Source organism: Protopterus annectens, chromosome 8.part0 (assembly GCF_019279795.1).
Source record: "Protopterus annectens isolate FY-2018-M chromosome 8.part0, PAN1.0, whole genome shotgun sequence".
NCBI classification, from domain to species: Eukaryota; Metazoa; Chordata; order Ceratodontiformes; family Protopteridae; genus Protopterus; species Protopterus annectens.
In genome coordinates, this window is record NC_056741.1 from 345,049,682 (window position 1) to 345,065,813 (window position 16,132).

The 16,132-nt window shown below is 37.3% G+C and overlaps 1 protein-coding gene across 1 annotated transcript in view; it reads right to left on the minus strand.

Moving 5' to 3' along the window:
* The window catches only part of LOC122808798 (rap1 GTPase-activating protein 1-like), a 1,319,062-nt gene that overhangs the window by 1,148,565 nt on the left and 154,365 nt on the right, over positions 1–16,132 (minus strand). The gene's annotated exons all lie outside the window — the stretch shown is intronic.

Here is a 16,132-nt window from a genome sequence, read left to right on the forward strand (position 1 = left end):
GCTAAATAAGTAGATGGTATGGATACAAATATATATATATATATATATATATGTGTGTGTGTTTATAGATAGACAGATAGATATACTTAAAAGGTGCAAATTTAGGAAAACACCTTCACATCATCAATTTCCTATTGACCAGTTACATTAATGGAAAGGATAATATAAAATACCACATCAAGTAGCACACAAATAATTGAAACAAAAGGAAATGAAACGTGTGCGATTTTTGTCCCCATACTTCTCATGTTATGTGTAGTAAGTAACTCCACACACACACACACACACACACACACACACACACACACACACACACACACACACACACACACACACGAGCAAAGTAAAACACCACATTAAACTGATTAAAGCACTAGTATTCAGAAAACACAACTCTACTAGAATGCATATTGACACAAATGATAACTCACTGAGAAACAAATCTATTCAGTGAAATGTCATTCCACAGATGACACAACTCCCAACATTAGCTTTAGACTGTGGACTTTCCTATGGCTTCTGTTTTCTTACTGTGTCTTCATCTTGTATCTGTGGTAATGTTCTGCAGTTTCTGTTTGGAATTATTTCTGCTTCTGCTTATTTCCTTCTAACTTTCAATTTCTTTTGAGCTGCATTAATGGAATCAGTTTTGTTGGCAGAATTAGGTAGTTTGCTTTACAACCTTCTCCTCTTTAACAGTAGAATTGTTGAGACTGAATCCCTGCAGTAGAATACTCCTATATTCCAAATAGTAAGATAACAATTCTGATATCATTTGCTACAGCTCTTTTTCATGCGACGCTATGCTGGTTGAAACTTTATCTCCATTTTTTCTTCATTATTTGATATTTAATGAGTTTGTTGTGACATAGTTAACTTTCCTGTTATTTGCAGATCCTCTTCCTAATATTTCTGTATGTTGCAAGATATAAAAACATCAACTGTCCCTGTCTAAACAATGTAGCTTGTAATGCACCTATGTCACTTGCATTTGCGCCTGTCAGTTTGATTATTTCAGGGAACTTGGATAATAATCCATAAATTTATAAATTGTGGTTTCTTTGAATTCTGACAAATCTGGTTCTACTTGACTGCATCAATGATCAAGAGCTGAATATGCCTGCATTTCTTCCTTTTCATTGTTCTTGCATTGCACATAGTAGAATTCGTCCTACATATTCTGTTTGAGTCAACTTTCCTGGCCAATTTATTAAAACTCTTTGCTTTTTATTCAAAATTTACTTTTCCCAGCTGTGATTAATGCATCGACTTGTCTTGTCATATTTTGGGGGGAGGCCCTGTTATTCTGTCAACTTCAAACATTAATCCTTGATGCAACCTGCTTTTTCCTTGATAGAATCCTTGATAGAAAAATAAACTAAAACAAGTAGTAAAAAGTCACACAGATAAACTAATTAGTAAACACTAAAAGAAAAATCTAGCAAGGCCAGACTTTCCACTGTGTGATTCCTTAAACCCCCATCAGCACAGCATAAGCTACCCAAACATTCCACTTATACTGTGCTGATAATGCCATAAGAAGGCTGAAACATGCATGTCCACAACTAGTGCGGTTTGGCATTACTGGTCTGAATTTGTCCATAAACAGACTTAAAAAGAAAAAAGTCATGGACATTCAGAATTTCCATATAGGTGAAACACCTTATGTCCTTAAAGGGTCGTTTGCATATATCCCATGATGCATCTAATACAAGAGATTTAAGGAATCACACAGTGGAAATTTAGCCTTGCTAGATTTTTTTTTGATAGAAAAATAGGACTAAATTTCTCTCCATATTGATGACAAAGGGCAACCATTTCATTCTACATCTTTTAGCAATTCCATTTCCAGAATAGATATAGTGCATCTCTGAATTCCTTACTTTTTCTTCTTCATTAATATGTTCTGTATTCTACAAATAATCTTGATCTTTTAACAGTTTTTCATGCATTTTGTTTAATTTCTACTCTATGTATCTGCTATGTGAATTTCCTTTTCTGGTCTGTATACCACATTTTGATCATACTTCTGTAACATCCTTTGTAATCTCAGCATGTCTTGCAAAAAGACATTCTGTATATGTTTTGGAAGGATTCGTTGTATGTTTCCATTTGAATGTTTTTGATATATTTGTGAAGATTCTGACTTTGATACCATTGCTATTCCTTTTCCATCTTGACATTTTTCTTTTATGCATCAATAAATGATTTTGACCCACAGGCAACTGTTCTGTTTTCTTTAAACATCAGCGGTCCAAGACCATTTTGATGGACATCTACTTACAACACATTTAGTTTATTCACATCATATTATGTTAGCACTTGTTGCATCTGTAACCATTTTCTTCATTATTTACAAACTATTTTCTGATCATTGCTCTTGCTGTAAAATTTTTCTTAGTGTTATAATTATCTCAAATATATTAGGTACAAACTTTGCAAGATATTTCATCATTCCTATGAAGTACTGATTGTTTGCTATTCATCCCAAAATTTGTGCTATTGCTATGATATTTATGCCATAAGATTCCAGACTCTGTGATAGCAGATTGTATAACAAAGCTTATAAGCTTGTATATCTACAGCTGGCTAAGATGAAATTCCCCACAGGTCGGTTACCCAAAGAACAAAATGCCAAGGAACACAATGACAATCATTGTTTTTATAGGAAATCACTGCCAGTGCAATTTCCAAGTAAGAATGTCATCTCAGACACTTGTAGATATAAAAGTGTTAACATAATATGAAGTGAATAAGCCACTCCCCCTTCCCTCCAGTAGCCAGTCACAACATAGGCTATTCTCAATACAACTTTCTAGTTAATTATCGAATCAGTACATCCCAATCATTACATTCAGTAAGCCCACAAAAGTCACCTACACAGTTTAACTTTTAACACCTCAACTGAACTAGCCTATAATATCTACCATCACTCACACTGCTGCAGTAAGGACACTCGCATGCCTAAATGCTGATATAACCAATCCCTCACAAAACCTCGATATTACTTTCAATCCCTAATTCACACTGCTCACCTTAAACCTGACAAAAGTAATATACTACCTTTTTATCTTTCAACTTTCTTAATCCTAACATGACTGCTCATCTGACACCCTGCCATAATAAATGCAACATTTCATGGCCATCCTATACATCCACATTACCCTACCCATCACAACAAAATCCTACCTCTCTCACAATATCCACAGCTATCTATAATACTGAAAACATTAATCTAGCCACATTTATTGATGTCCTTCATTAATCTCATTCTCATATCTCTTTTAAATATGATTGTTTGTTTGTCTGTCTTTCGGCTTTTCCCGGTTAGGGGTCACCACAGCGGAGCTCTGGTCCGCTAATGATTGGTAGTGGATTTTTACGTACTGGGTTACCAGCCCTGACGCACAACCTTCAACGAAGGCACGCCCCATTCACGTATGCCTCCACACAGAAGACGCTCTAGCTGAGAATCGAACCGGACATCTTGCTATGAGGCAACAACGCTAGCGCAGCACCACCACCGCAGTATCTCTTTTAAATACAAGTCTATAAATAACTAGCTAAAAATGATGGTTCACATAGCATCACAACTAATTCTCAGTGATGACATACACCCTAACCCTGGCCCCCCAAATACACCCACCCCAGCTTAACATTCAACCCATCCCTCAGCACCACACTCCCCTAAACCTCACACAAATGGCACCGGCTTACTAATTATAAAGATAAACCTTAGGAGTATACTTAACAAGATACAAGCACTTCATGCCACCTTTTCACTATACTGACCTGACATTGCCTTGATTACTGAAACTTGGCTAAAGCCATACTATTTAAAAACAACCTCACTCTTGAAACTATAGAAATAGTCACCCCAGATTTTATTAATGCTGAAATATTGTTCACTAAACTAGTACTTAACTCCAAATAACACTTAAACATAGTAGGTGCTTATATCCCACCCAGAAATAATCTTCCTGTCCTAGAACATATCCTGAACTGGACATCTAAATCCCTTCCTCAGGAAACAGTTATAATGTGGGACTTTATCATCAGCTGGTACTCCTGTAACTCACTCAATCCAACAAATCATATTAATTTCTATGGCTTCTCCCAAATAATCCAAAATTCCACTAGGGTGGACAAAAGTCAATCCTTGATTTAATTCTTACAAACTGACCCACTCTTTCACTACTCTTTGGCTGACTCCAGATAGCCTCAGTGACCACATCCTACCTTTTTTATTCAGGCACTAAATTAATCTAATACTCACCCTTTACCACAAAATCAGAAGCAAAACAAACTTTAATCCCCAAGAATTCATATCCACTCCCAGACACTGCAATGGGCACCTCTTGCATATCTCCCTTTAGATGCTGAAGTTGAGTATTTTTTAATTCTACCTTTCCTAACATCTTAAATAAATGTACTTCCCCCAGAATAATTAGGATAAAATCCAACTACCCCCATGGTTAACTAAAGAGACACTATCTCTATTAAAAACAAGAGACAAGGCCTGGGAAAATGGCTTAATAATAAAACTGTAGCTAATAGAAATATCAGACCGGAGAAGAAAGATCACTATAGCAACATCCAGTTAAAACATCAGACAAAACCACAAAAGTTCTGGTCAGTTATTAAACAAATCCTACAACCAGGGCAAGTCAGTACCTCATCCTCAACACTAAATAGCACTACAGATGACATAGCTACACAATTTAATAAACTTTTCACTGAATCCATACTTGCCCTCACAACTAGCAACTGCCCTTCACCTCTTCCTGCTTATTTACCACCAATAGATAATTCTAACAACTTTTCCTTACAACTAGTTCCTACTACTAATACCTTAAAAAGCTGAAGCCAATAACCCTGGCCCCTGATAATCTACCTGCAGAGTATCTTAAAATTGTTGCTGAAGCCATCTCATATCCAGTTTCCACACACGTAAATTGCTCCATCTCTGAATAGCAAGTTCCAGAAATCTAGACAATAGCACACATCTTCCCATTACACAAAGGCAGAAATTCAATAGAGCTATCCGGCTACTGTCCTATAATTCTATCTCCCCTTTCTAAAATTCTTGAAAAATGTATTTCTACACAAATTCTAGACAATCTGTTATTCAATAATCTTCTGTCTAACACTCAGTATGGATTCCACCCTAACCACAGTCCAACCACTGTCCTGATGAGCTTCACTAACATCATTAACCATCTTCAAAATGAAGGTGACCTGATCTCTTCTATCTTTCTGGGTCTCTCCAAAGCATTCAACACAGTGTCACATAATAAACTCTTAAATGTGCTATCAGAACCCAAACCTAGCCATTCTGCACTTTCTTACTGCCAAGACTATCTAACTGGATGCCAACAAGCAGTAAAAATAACCTCTCTCCTCAGGGATTTATTCTTAGCCATATTCTCTTTACTATATTTACTAAGAATCTCCACACTGCCACCCTTCATTCCACTCTGGTCCAGTATACAGATGATTCAACCTCAATATGTGCTTCTCCAACACTCCACCAACTCCAACATATAGCTTAGCAGTCCTTTACCCCTGCTGAATCTTGGCTAACCAATGCACAGCTAATACTCTATCTTAACAAATCAAAGCTCATCCTGTTTCATCCGACAAGAGCCCCAGATCCCCTCCCTCCATTCAAAATCTCCTCAGCAAACAATATCATCATTACTCCAGTATCCCACACCAAAGTCCTTGGAGATAGAATAGATCATAACATGAAATTTGATATACACATACCCAAACAATAGAAAAGTACACAAAAAAATTGGTAGCCTTTATGGGAGCAAACATTTCCTTACTAGTAACACAAAGGCCACCATTGCTATAACTCACCTTATCTCAACCCTTTTATATTCATCTGCCATTCTTACTCTAAGGAAATCAGACATACATAAATGAAACAGTTGCCATAATAAAATTGCAAAGTTTGCTACCGCATCTAGTTAGAGAACCCATCATTGCCTTACTCTCGAATTCCCCAATCTACTAGCTTACAACCAACTTTCCATAGCCCACCAAATACTTTACCAACCTGAATAAAGTCCAGCTCTTTAAAATCTGCTTATTCATTACTGAAATAATCGGACACTTCGCTCCATTAGCAAAGCACTAATAAACATTACTAAAAGAACAAAATGCTGCTGCGATTCCCTGTACTGTAACAACATAGTCAAAATCTGAAACTCCCTGCCTCACAACATAAGGTCCACTACTAATACAATAACCTTTAAAAATTACTGGAAACTGTGAATGTAAAATGTACTGTTTGTTGTGCTTGAACAATTTTTTGTGCACACCAGTGCATGTAGCTCTGCTATGTATGTACCTAACACCTGTAAGTATGCTGTTAAAATTGTTTGTCTTTTCTGTATTAAGACATGTAAATCACTATTTATTTACTCTTATCTTGTTTTATATTGTGTGGAGCTTTTCTCCCTGGGCCTTCACTGAAAATGGACAACTTGTCCAGTCAGGCTTTCCCAGTAAACAAATGTAAAATAACTAAATGAATAAAAATGTTCCACTAAAAATGCTTTCTCTATCTATCTACTTATCTACCTATCTATATATCTACCTATCTATCTATTTATCTATCCATCCATCTATTTATCTATCTACTTATCTATCTGTCTGTCTATCTATTTATCTATCTATCCATCAGTTATTAACTAGGTAAGTGAATTGTTTCAAGGACCTTTTTCAGCTGTGACCCAGAGCAAATAAGGAAATGCAAGTTGAAGTCACAAAATGTAAAAACAAAACATACTGTTCATACGTTTAGAGCACAGTGACATGCAAAATGTAGAGTTTTATATAGCATTGAAATATGTATAAAATATAAAGTAATATAGCCAAAATATATAGCAATCTAGACAATAGTTCCAGTTACAAAAGGTGTAGTTTAAAATGACAGAGCAAGTTAAGCAGAAGGTGGTCTAAGCAGCGACTAAGATGAGATACACATGCATGCAAGACGTAGTAAAGTGAAAAGGGAAAAACAAGCAAAATATTCCTTTCCTGTTCCTTCAACACCTCATTTCCATCTTTCTTCCCCTCATATTTATTTATTTATTTATTGACATTTGGTGACCAGGAAAGTCCGACTGGGTTAGAAACCCATTTTAAATGGAAGCCCAGGAAGAAAAGCTCCACATAAAATACAGACATTATTACGATTTACAGTTATGTGTGCACTTTACATTGCACTAAAGCAGAATACAGTTTAATAGTTGCACACTTTACATGGAATTAAAGACTTAATACAGTTTAACATCTGATAGCAGTTTACAGTCAAAAGTTCTGTCTAAGATACTAGGTAGATTATATTTATTGGAGGGTACATTAAATAATCTTGAGTAAAAAGTTGGAGTTTAGGTTTGTAGGTTTTGAAGAGTAAAAGGTTTAAGTATCGGTTACAAGAAGACGGAGATAGTTTAGGGTAGTAGCATATAGAGAGAAGTGATATGAGGGTTAGTATAGCATGCACAATTAGATATAGTTTGGAATGCAGGAGTATGGTATGAGGGTTATTATAGCATGCACAAGTAAATGTAGTGCGGAATATAGGAGTATGGTATGAGAGTTATAGCATGTGCGAGTAAATGTAGTGCGGAATATAGGAGTATAGTATGAGGGTTATTATAGCATGTGCGAGTAAATATAGTGTGGAATATAGGAGTATGGTATGAGGGTTGTACCACGTGCGAGTAAATATAGTGTGGAATATAGGAGCATGGTATGAGAGTTATTCTAGCACGTGCGAGTAAATATAGTGTGGAATATAGGAGTATGGTATGAGGGTTATTATACCACGTGCGAGTAAATATAGTGCGGAATATAGGAGTATGGTATGAGGGTTATTATAGCATGCACGAGTAAATGTAGTGCGGAATATAGGAGTATGGTATGAGGGTTATTATAGCACGTGCAAGTAAATATAGTGCGGAATATAGGAGTATGGTATAATAAGATAAACTGAGGAGAACAGGGGTTTGGAAGTGGATTTGGAACTTGGAAGAATGAAGAAGTAAGGAGCAACTGGGTTATAAGTTAGGGAAAAGAGTAAGAGATAAGGGGTAGAGGTGAAACAGCTGGTGGGGGGGGCAGGTAGTATCTTTTTTCCCTTTCTTCTTTGGATAAGTAATCCAAGATGAAGTTGAAAGTATGGTTCTAAATATTTCTCTTTACTGTAATTGTAACAGTAATTATGAATCAATGATGAAGCTCTCATTCTGTTGTAGATTTTGATGTATAATATGTAGAAATCAAGTTATTTTATTAGGGCTATAAACAACAAACTGGCTACAGATACTCAGCAGAAAGTACAGTTGTGCTTCCTTTTCGTTGTGTGTTTTTTTTTATTAGGGTTCCCATTTCACAACATTGAAAACACTGAAATTGTCTGTGCCTTTTATAGTCCACTTTTTGCTATTGTATCTGTGTAGAAATTTCATCATATCTTCTAAACATCAGTTGTTGCTTATCCACATATTGCTCTTATTTACTATGTTGAACTCTTGTCTGTCTCTAGCATACCCTTGTTTTTTGGCGGAAAAGCAAGTGTCTGTGGATTGGTTCACTTACTTGTTTAATGTGTTACAACATAAAAGTATGACTCGTGTATTTCAGACATGACAGCATATCTCTCAATTTCTAAGTGCAAGAAATCTGGAGAAAGCCAAAAATAATAGTGTAACAAAGGCCCAAGAAAAATGGACATATTTTAATTTTACTTATATAAGCAGAAAATGGATAGAGTAATAGGTTTTGCGTTAGCATGCATTTTCTGAACGATATGAAGTCTGAAACTCAAACGTATGTCATTACCTAAATACTTAAACATTTAAAGCCCCAATGATTTATTAGAAAAACACACATTTATGTGAAACGGACCAAAATATGAGGAAAAATGTCAGGGCATTCTAAGAAAACTGGACAGTTGAGAGGTATGCATGACAGACTTATTGTGCACTTGATGTTATCCTAGGAGTTATGCTGTCCTAAACTAGCAGCTCTAGCTGTCTCTTGTTATGATGTTATGTACAGATCAGTTATTTATCATATTTATTAAATATTTGTGAAGTAGCCTGGCCACTAGAGTCATCATGCAAGCAATAATGTCCAAAAGGGTGTGTGTTATGGTGGAAATAATGCCCACCTAGGGGTGCTCCAAGGCCTGATGCCACAGACAAAGGGCCTCTACACCCTTGGAAGGGTGTTATTTCGCCAATAACACATACCCTGGAGGACATTATTGTGCTGAGAAAATGGGTTGTCTGGAAAATTGTTGTGTTTTACTTATTTACCTTTTATTACTATATTTTTTTATATTTATGATGTAAAACATTTCTTCCACTTAATGTTTCAAACTTGCTGTAGTACATGTTAATGGTGTTGGAGGAAGCATTTTACATCCAAAGTATAACACTTTAAAAACATCTAAGTATTTACTTTATCTTTTGGTCCCATATTCCTAAAATGTTTGGTTTGTTGCCAGTCACTGGAGATGTTTCTGAATAATGACATACATTTGAGTTTCAGACTTTTACTTCTTTCAGAAAATTCATGATAGCATAACTCCTTTTATTTAAGCAAGTTTGCAGTTTTATTAGAGCAATAATTAAAATCTGTTCTTGTTTTGAGACTTTGCTCCCCCTTTATTTTAGGCTTTATCCGGATTTCTTCAGCTGCTGTCAGCTGTCAGTGGTCAGTCTCACTCACTTACTCTGTATTCTGACATAGGCACACAAACACACACAGAGACCGAAACATAAACACACACACACACACACACACACACACACACACACACTGAAGCACACTTTTTTCTGTTTCATCTATTTTTACACTTGTTGAACAGAAAAAGCGCTGCTTTAGCTCGAGCAAGTTCTCTCTCACTCACATACACACATACAGACATAAATACATATGTACACACACACACTTTTTTATTTTAATTTTTTTCTTGTTTATTTTACAGTGGCTAAACATCAAATGCCTTCATTTTTCAGCAGGCTTTATCTGTTGATTAACACCCTGCTGGTGCGATCTACAGGTTGCCAGTTCTCTAATTAAAATGAATACCAGCAACAATTGTGTATTCTTCATAAGATGTCAACTGCCAGACTGAAATAGTTTGCATCAGTTTTCCTCTGTGCAGTTTTAGAACATGAGGTTTCAGGTATGTGTAACAAAAACGTTTAAACAAATTTAATATAGCATTTGAGGTCTTTGCTTTGTAGTTCTTATTTTTATTGGAGTTAAATAGCTTTCTTCATTGCCATAAAATATTAACTTGATATAATTTATCCTTATTGTCACAAACATGATGGTATATGAGAAACCTAGAAGGAGCTTGATGCTGGAGCAAGTCCAGAAACAGAGACTGAATGACTGAAAGATGGGGCTTGTATATATTAAGTCCGAGATGCCATTTCTTGGAATATTCTCTTTTCTCTGAGGCATAGTGATTTCAGATATGGTATATATAAGCTCGGGGAGAGGGAGTACAGGAGAACTTACCTTCCTGAAAAAAAAAATTTAAGGAGAAGAGAGATTTTCAAGATTTAATCTTCTCTTGGTTTATGACCCCCCCCCCCCCCCCAAGTACCAACATTTCAATAAGGAACCTTAACTGCAACATAGTCCTAAATTACATTATATAGGAGTGGTTTAGAGGACAGTATGCTGCTTTGTAACAAAAGAAACAGAAACGTGTGAAAATCAAATCATTATTAAGAATACTGCTGAATTAGTAAAACATAGCTACGGTCTTATTTTATTAACTGTTAAGTCTCTGAATTCATATTGCAACTGACACCTGACACTCATTTTCAATATTACGCCCACATTTTTCTTTTCTTTTCTTTTATTTTCTAGGAACACTATTTTTTTCCTGCTAGATGGCTCTGAGGGAATAAGAGATGTATGTGCATGAACTATAAAACCAAGAAATGCTACAAGAAATTTTAGTGGGTCCCTACAGTCATTTTATACTGGCAGAAGCAAATAACTGCATTTTCTCCAGTGGACAGGACATTACTAGTTATATTGTGGTGAAGGGAAATATAAGCATTGCAGTAAAGAGTGCAAGTTAATTTCTGAATATCGACAGCTTGTGAAAATATATGGCTGGATTTTAATGTAACAAAACTTGATAATTAATTTTCCAAAATGTGGTATTTGCAATACATATTTGTATGCAGCTTGTGTGTGTGTGTGTGTGTGTGTGTGGGGGGGGGGGGGGGGGTCACACCCATAGTTTCATAGATTATTTTTTTATTTACTTAACTGGTATCACGACATTCACTATTAGTCACTGATCACAAATACATTTCTGTTGCACATGTAATTGTCTAACACATTTTAAAACTCCAAGCCACTATTTCAGCTCCTTATATAACAAGGTGCTTTGGAACCAAGGCAGTCTTTAGAACCCCTGCTGGTGCATTGCATTAGAGTTTTTATTTTTAAAGGATGGTAAGTGAGGTCCAAGTCATTGTCTGCCAGAGCGCTCATACTTGTCAGTGACTAGATTTACATCACCTGTAAAACATTTGGTAGCAGGTGTTGGGTGACCTATAGTAATTATTTGTTGTATGGGATGAGAAGTAGCTATGTGCTTAAATAGGAAGGACACCTACCTGTGTAGCAAAGAAAATTAAAGTACATAACACTGTGTACGAAAGACAACTGAAGTACACCTCACTGTGTAAAAACAAAAATGTACACCATGTATCAAAGAAAACTAAAGTACATCACACCATGTACCAAAGAAAACTAAACTACATCACACCATGTACCAAAGAACACTAAAGTACATCACACCTTTTACCAAAGAACACTAAAGTTCATCATACCATGTACAAAAGTACACTAAGGTACATCACACCTTGTACCAAAGAACAGTATGGTACATCACACCATGTACCAATGAATACTAGTGTACACCTCACAGTGTAGCATAGAACACTAAAGTACCTCATACCATGTACCAAAGAACATTAAAATACATTGCACCTTGTAACAAAGTACACTAAGGTACATCACACCATGTACCAAGGAATACTAGTGTACACTTCACAGTGTAGCAAAGAACACTAAAGTACATCACACCATGTACTAAAGCAAACTAAAGTACATCACACCTTGTACCAAAGAACAGTAAGGTACATCACACCTCGTACCAAAGTACACTAAGGTACATCACACCATGCACCAAAGTACACTAAGGTACATCACACCATGTACCAAGGAATACTAGTGTACACCTCACAGTGTAGCAAAGAACACTAATGTACATCACACCATGTACCAACGTACACTAAGGTACATCACACCTTGTATTAAAGAACACTAAAGTACATTACACCTTGTACCAAAGAACACTAAGGTACATTACACCATGTACCACAGAATACTAGTGTACACCTCACAGTGTATCAAAGAACACTAAAGTACATTACACCATGTACCAAAGAAAACCAAACTACATCACACCTTGTACCAAAGAACACTACTGTACATCACACCATGTACCAAAGTACATTAAGATACATCACACCTTGTACCAAAGAACACTATAGTACATCACACCTTATAGGTTCATAGGTTGGTACTAGGCTATCGGCCCTAGGGCCTATACAAGCCTAGCCATAACAATTCCCTGACTATTTCTTCCCACACTATTTACTTCCCTGGACCCCCTGTCTAGCAGGGTGACCGATGTGATCCCCGGGGTGAATTTCTTTTCTCCCATCCAATCATCAAGATTCCTTTTGAAGAGGGCCAAAGAGGCGCTCTGCTTGACATGTATGGGCAATCTATTCCAGAGTCTGGGGAGTCTCTGGGTCAGGAACCTATCATCCAGCATGTTTTGTTTATTGTGATGACAAGGTTTAGATCCCTGTAGTGTATGGCTTTGAGGGATTGGAATTTCTTTAAGTGTAGCATGTCCAACAGCTCTGGGTTTGACATGGCCTTGTATGTTAAGCAGAGATCGCCTCGGAGTAGACTATATGCGACAGAGTATAGCTGGAGTTTTTTTAAGGTGGTCAGCATAGGGCATCTGCTTTAGGCCTGTGATACTTTTAGTCAGGTATTTCTGCGGCCTTTCCAGTTGTTGCAGATGTCTTGAGAGGTGCATACCAAATGGGGTGTTGTATTCTATAATGGGTGTAATAATGGATGAGTACAGTGGGACAATGACCTCCTTTTTTCTGGATGAAAAGCCTTTAGTGATGAGGTGTGCCACATAGAAGGATTTCCTGACTGTTGTGGTGATGTGGTTATTAAAGGTGAGACCACTGTCCACCTGTGTCCCTACGTCCCTTTGTCACACTTTCAGTGTTTAGTGTACTGCCACCTATGTGGTAATTCACGGGTGCATGTTTTTTTCCCAAAGGGGATAACTATACATTTCTTGGCATTGAGCTTGAGCCCGTGGCTCTGGCACCAAGCATCTGTTTCTGTAAGGCCCTTTTGTAGAGTATCCACATCATTTGGGGATTCAATAATGGCTCCCAGTTTGCAGTCATCTGTGAACTTTGTTAGCCATAGTCCCTTAATGTTGGCCTGTACTTCAGAGAAGTAGATGCCAAACAAGAGCGGTCCCAGGACTGAACCCTGAGGTACTCCAGTTGTCACTTTTCTGGAGCTGGATATGGAGTCAGCTACTTTTACAGTGTTGGTTCTGTCAGTAAGCCAGTTGGCAACCCCTCGAGTGACACAGGGATTAATGCCCAGCTTAGTAAGTTTATATATGATTCTAGAGTGGGGGATGGTGTGAAAGGCCTTGGCAAGGTCCAGATAGGCTGTGTGCACTGCTTTACCCTCGTCCACGGTTCTGGAGACTGCTTCGAAGAAGTCAATCAGGTTCAGGAGACACGATCGGCCCTTCACCCAGTTTGGGTGATGTCCAGTGTGTGAAGGTTACCAATGTCTTTGTTTATAACTTCCATGATAATATGTTCCATGGCCTTGCAGATCAGGCTCATCAGACTGATGGGGCGGTAGTTCCAGGGATCCAAGGTGGATTCCCCCCTTCTGGAGTGGGATAACTGTAGCTGTGAGCCACTCAGTGGGCATGAAGCCTGAGGTGAGGATATGATTAAACATGACACTTAGGTGAGGTACCAGTTAATTTTGTAGTTCATGTAGTGCACAGCCCGGGATGTCATCTGGTCCCATGGATGCTGTATTCTTAGCTTTGGAAAGTGCGTTTTTTACCTGTGTGGCCATTATTACTGGAAATTGGCAATCTTCCGGTATTGAGATGGGCCATTTACGGGGTGAGAGGGGGGTGAAGTTGGCACTGAATCGATCTGCCTGGATATTGGCAATATCCTTGGGATCAATATAGTTAATGCCGCATTGCCATTTAGAGTATTGACATAGTTATAGAATGCCTTGTGGTTGTCTTTGGAATCTTTGGCAATTTTATTTTCATAACTAGCTTTGGAGGATTTTATGAGGGATCTCAGCTTCGTACTGAGGCTGGTAAGGGAGGTTTTTGCATCCTGGGATTTTCCTCTTTTCTGCAACAGTTTCTTCCTTTTGTTGTAAAGTTTGTTTATGGCAGGGGACCACCAGACTGGCTTCCTTTTTTTGGAGGAGAGCATCTTGGTTCTATTTGGGATGGCACGATTCATGCATGAGTGGATGTGCTCGTACAGTGCCTTAGTGTAGGACTCAGCAGTTGAACTTTCAGTTCCTGTCTGCATGGGCGTCATGAAGTTTAACTTCTGACTTATGAAGTTGGCTTTGGAGAAGTTTTTTATGGAGGTTTCCTTACTGGGGGGTGGGATGTGGATGTTAAGGGTGATTAGCTTATGGTCTGACCTGACCAATGAGGGGGTGACCATAGGTGTGGAGCATCGATTTCCCATGTTGGTAATGACCAGGTCTAGGATATTGGAGCCCCTGGTGGGTCTGTAGATTAGTTGATCCAGGGCATTGGAATTTATGAATTCCAAGAACCGTTTGGCAAAGGTGTTGGTACATGAGTAGTTTTCCCAGTTAATTTATTTATTTTTTTTTATTTTACATTTGTTGACCGGGCTAGTCTAGCTGGATATGTCAATTTTCAGTAGAGGCCCGGGGAGATAAGCTCCAAACAGTTCAAAATAATTTCTCATCAAAAGTAATACATGTTTATAATGCAAATACATTCACAGTAAAGGAGATAAACAAGCTTTAACTGGTCACATATTAATAATGTATAAAAATGCAGAGTATTAGACTTGACTTAGTACAAATACAGTTACAAATAAGCATTCAGAAAGAATAATAGCATAATGTACAGTAAGTGTAGATAAAAAGAAAGTTAAGAGAAGCAGCAGTTATGTAATACATCTAGTAGTAAAACATGTCCAATATATAAATATATATATATATATATATATATATATATATATATATATATATATATATATTTTTTTTTTTAGTGGATCAGTAGATGTTAAGATGAAGTAAAAGCAGGGTTGAGAAGGTAGGGTTGAATCAAGTATCAAGAGCTAGTTGGTCAGTCAGGGTTCATACATGGGCACATCCAATGTGTTTTGAGGAAGAACTTTAGGTTCATTTTAAAAAGAGTTATAGAGGGAAGTGTAGAAAGTTCGGAGGGTAGCAGGTTCCAGGTTTTTTCGACAGTATTAGAGAAGAGAGAGTCTCCGGCTTTGTTTGCTTTGTCGATATTTACAAGAAGATTTTGTGAGGATCTAAGACTTCAGGTTATGCTAGGGGTGAATAAGAGTAGATAGTATGAGTGTTTTGGCAGGTTGATAAAGTATCTTATGGGCGATGGCTAGTTGATTAAATTTCAGCTGCTGCTGTAATTCAAGCCACCCTAGTTGCTTTAGATTAATACAGTGGTGGGTTCTGAAAGCGTTGCCTGTGGCAAACCTGGCTATATTATTGTAGTAGTGTTCTACTTTCTTAAGGTTATTTTTTGAGAGATTAGTGAATATGGGTGAGGCATAGAGAAGGGTAGAGATTAGGTGGGAGTGGGCAATAGTTATTCTAGTTGCAGGAGTGAGGAAGGGTTTGATTCTGTAAAGAGAGCCTATTTTTTTATTAATAGTTTTCAAAGTGTTGCTGATAT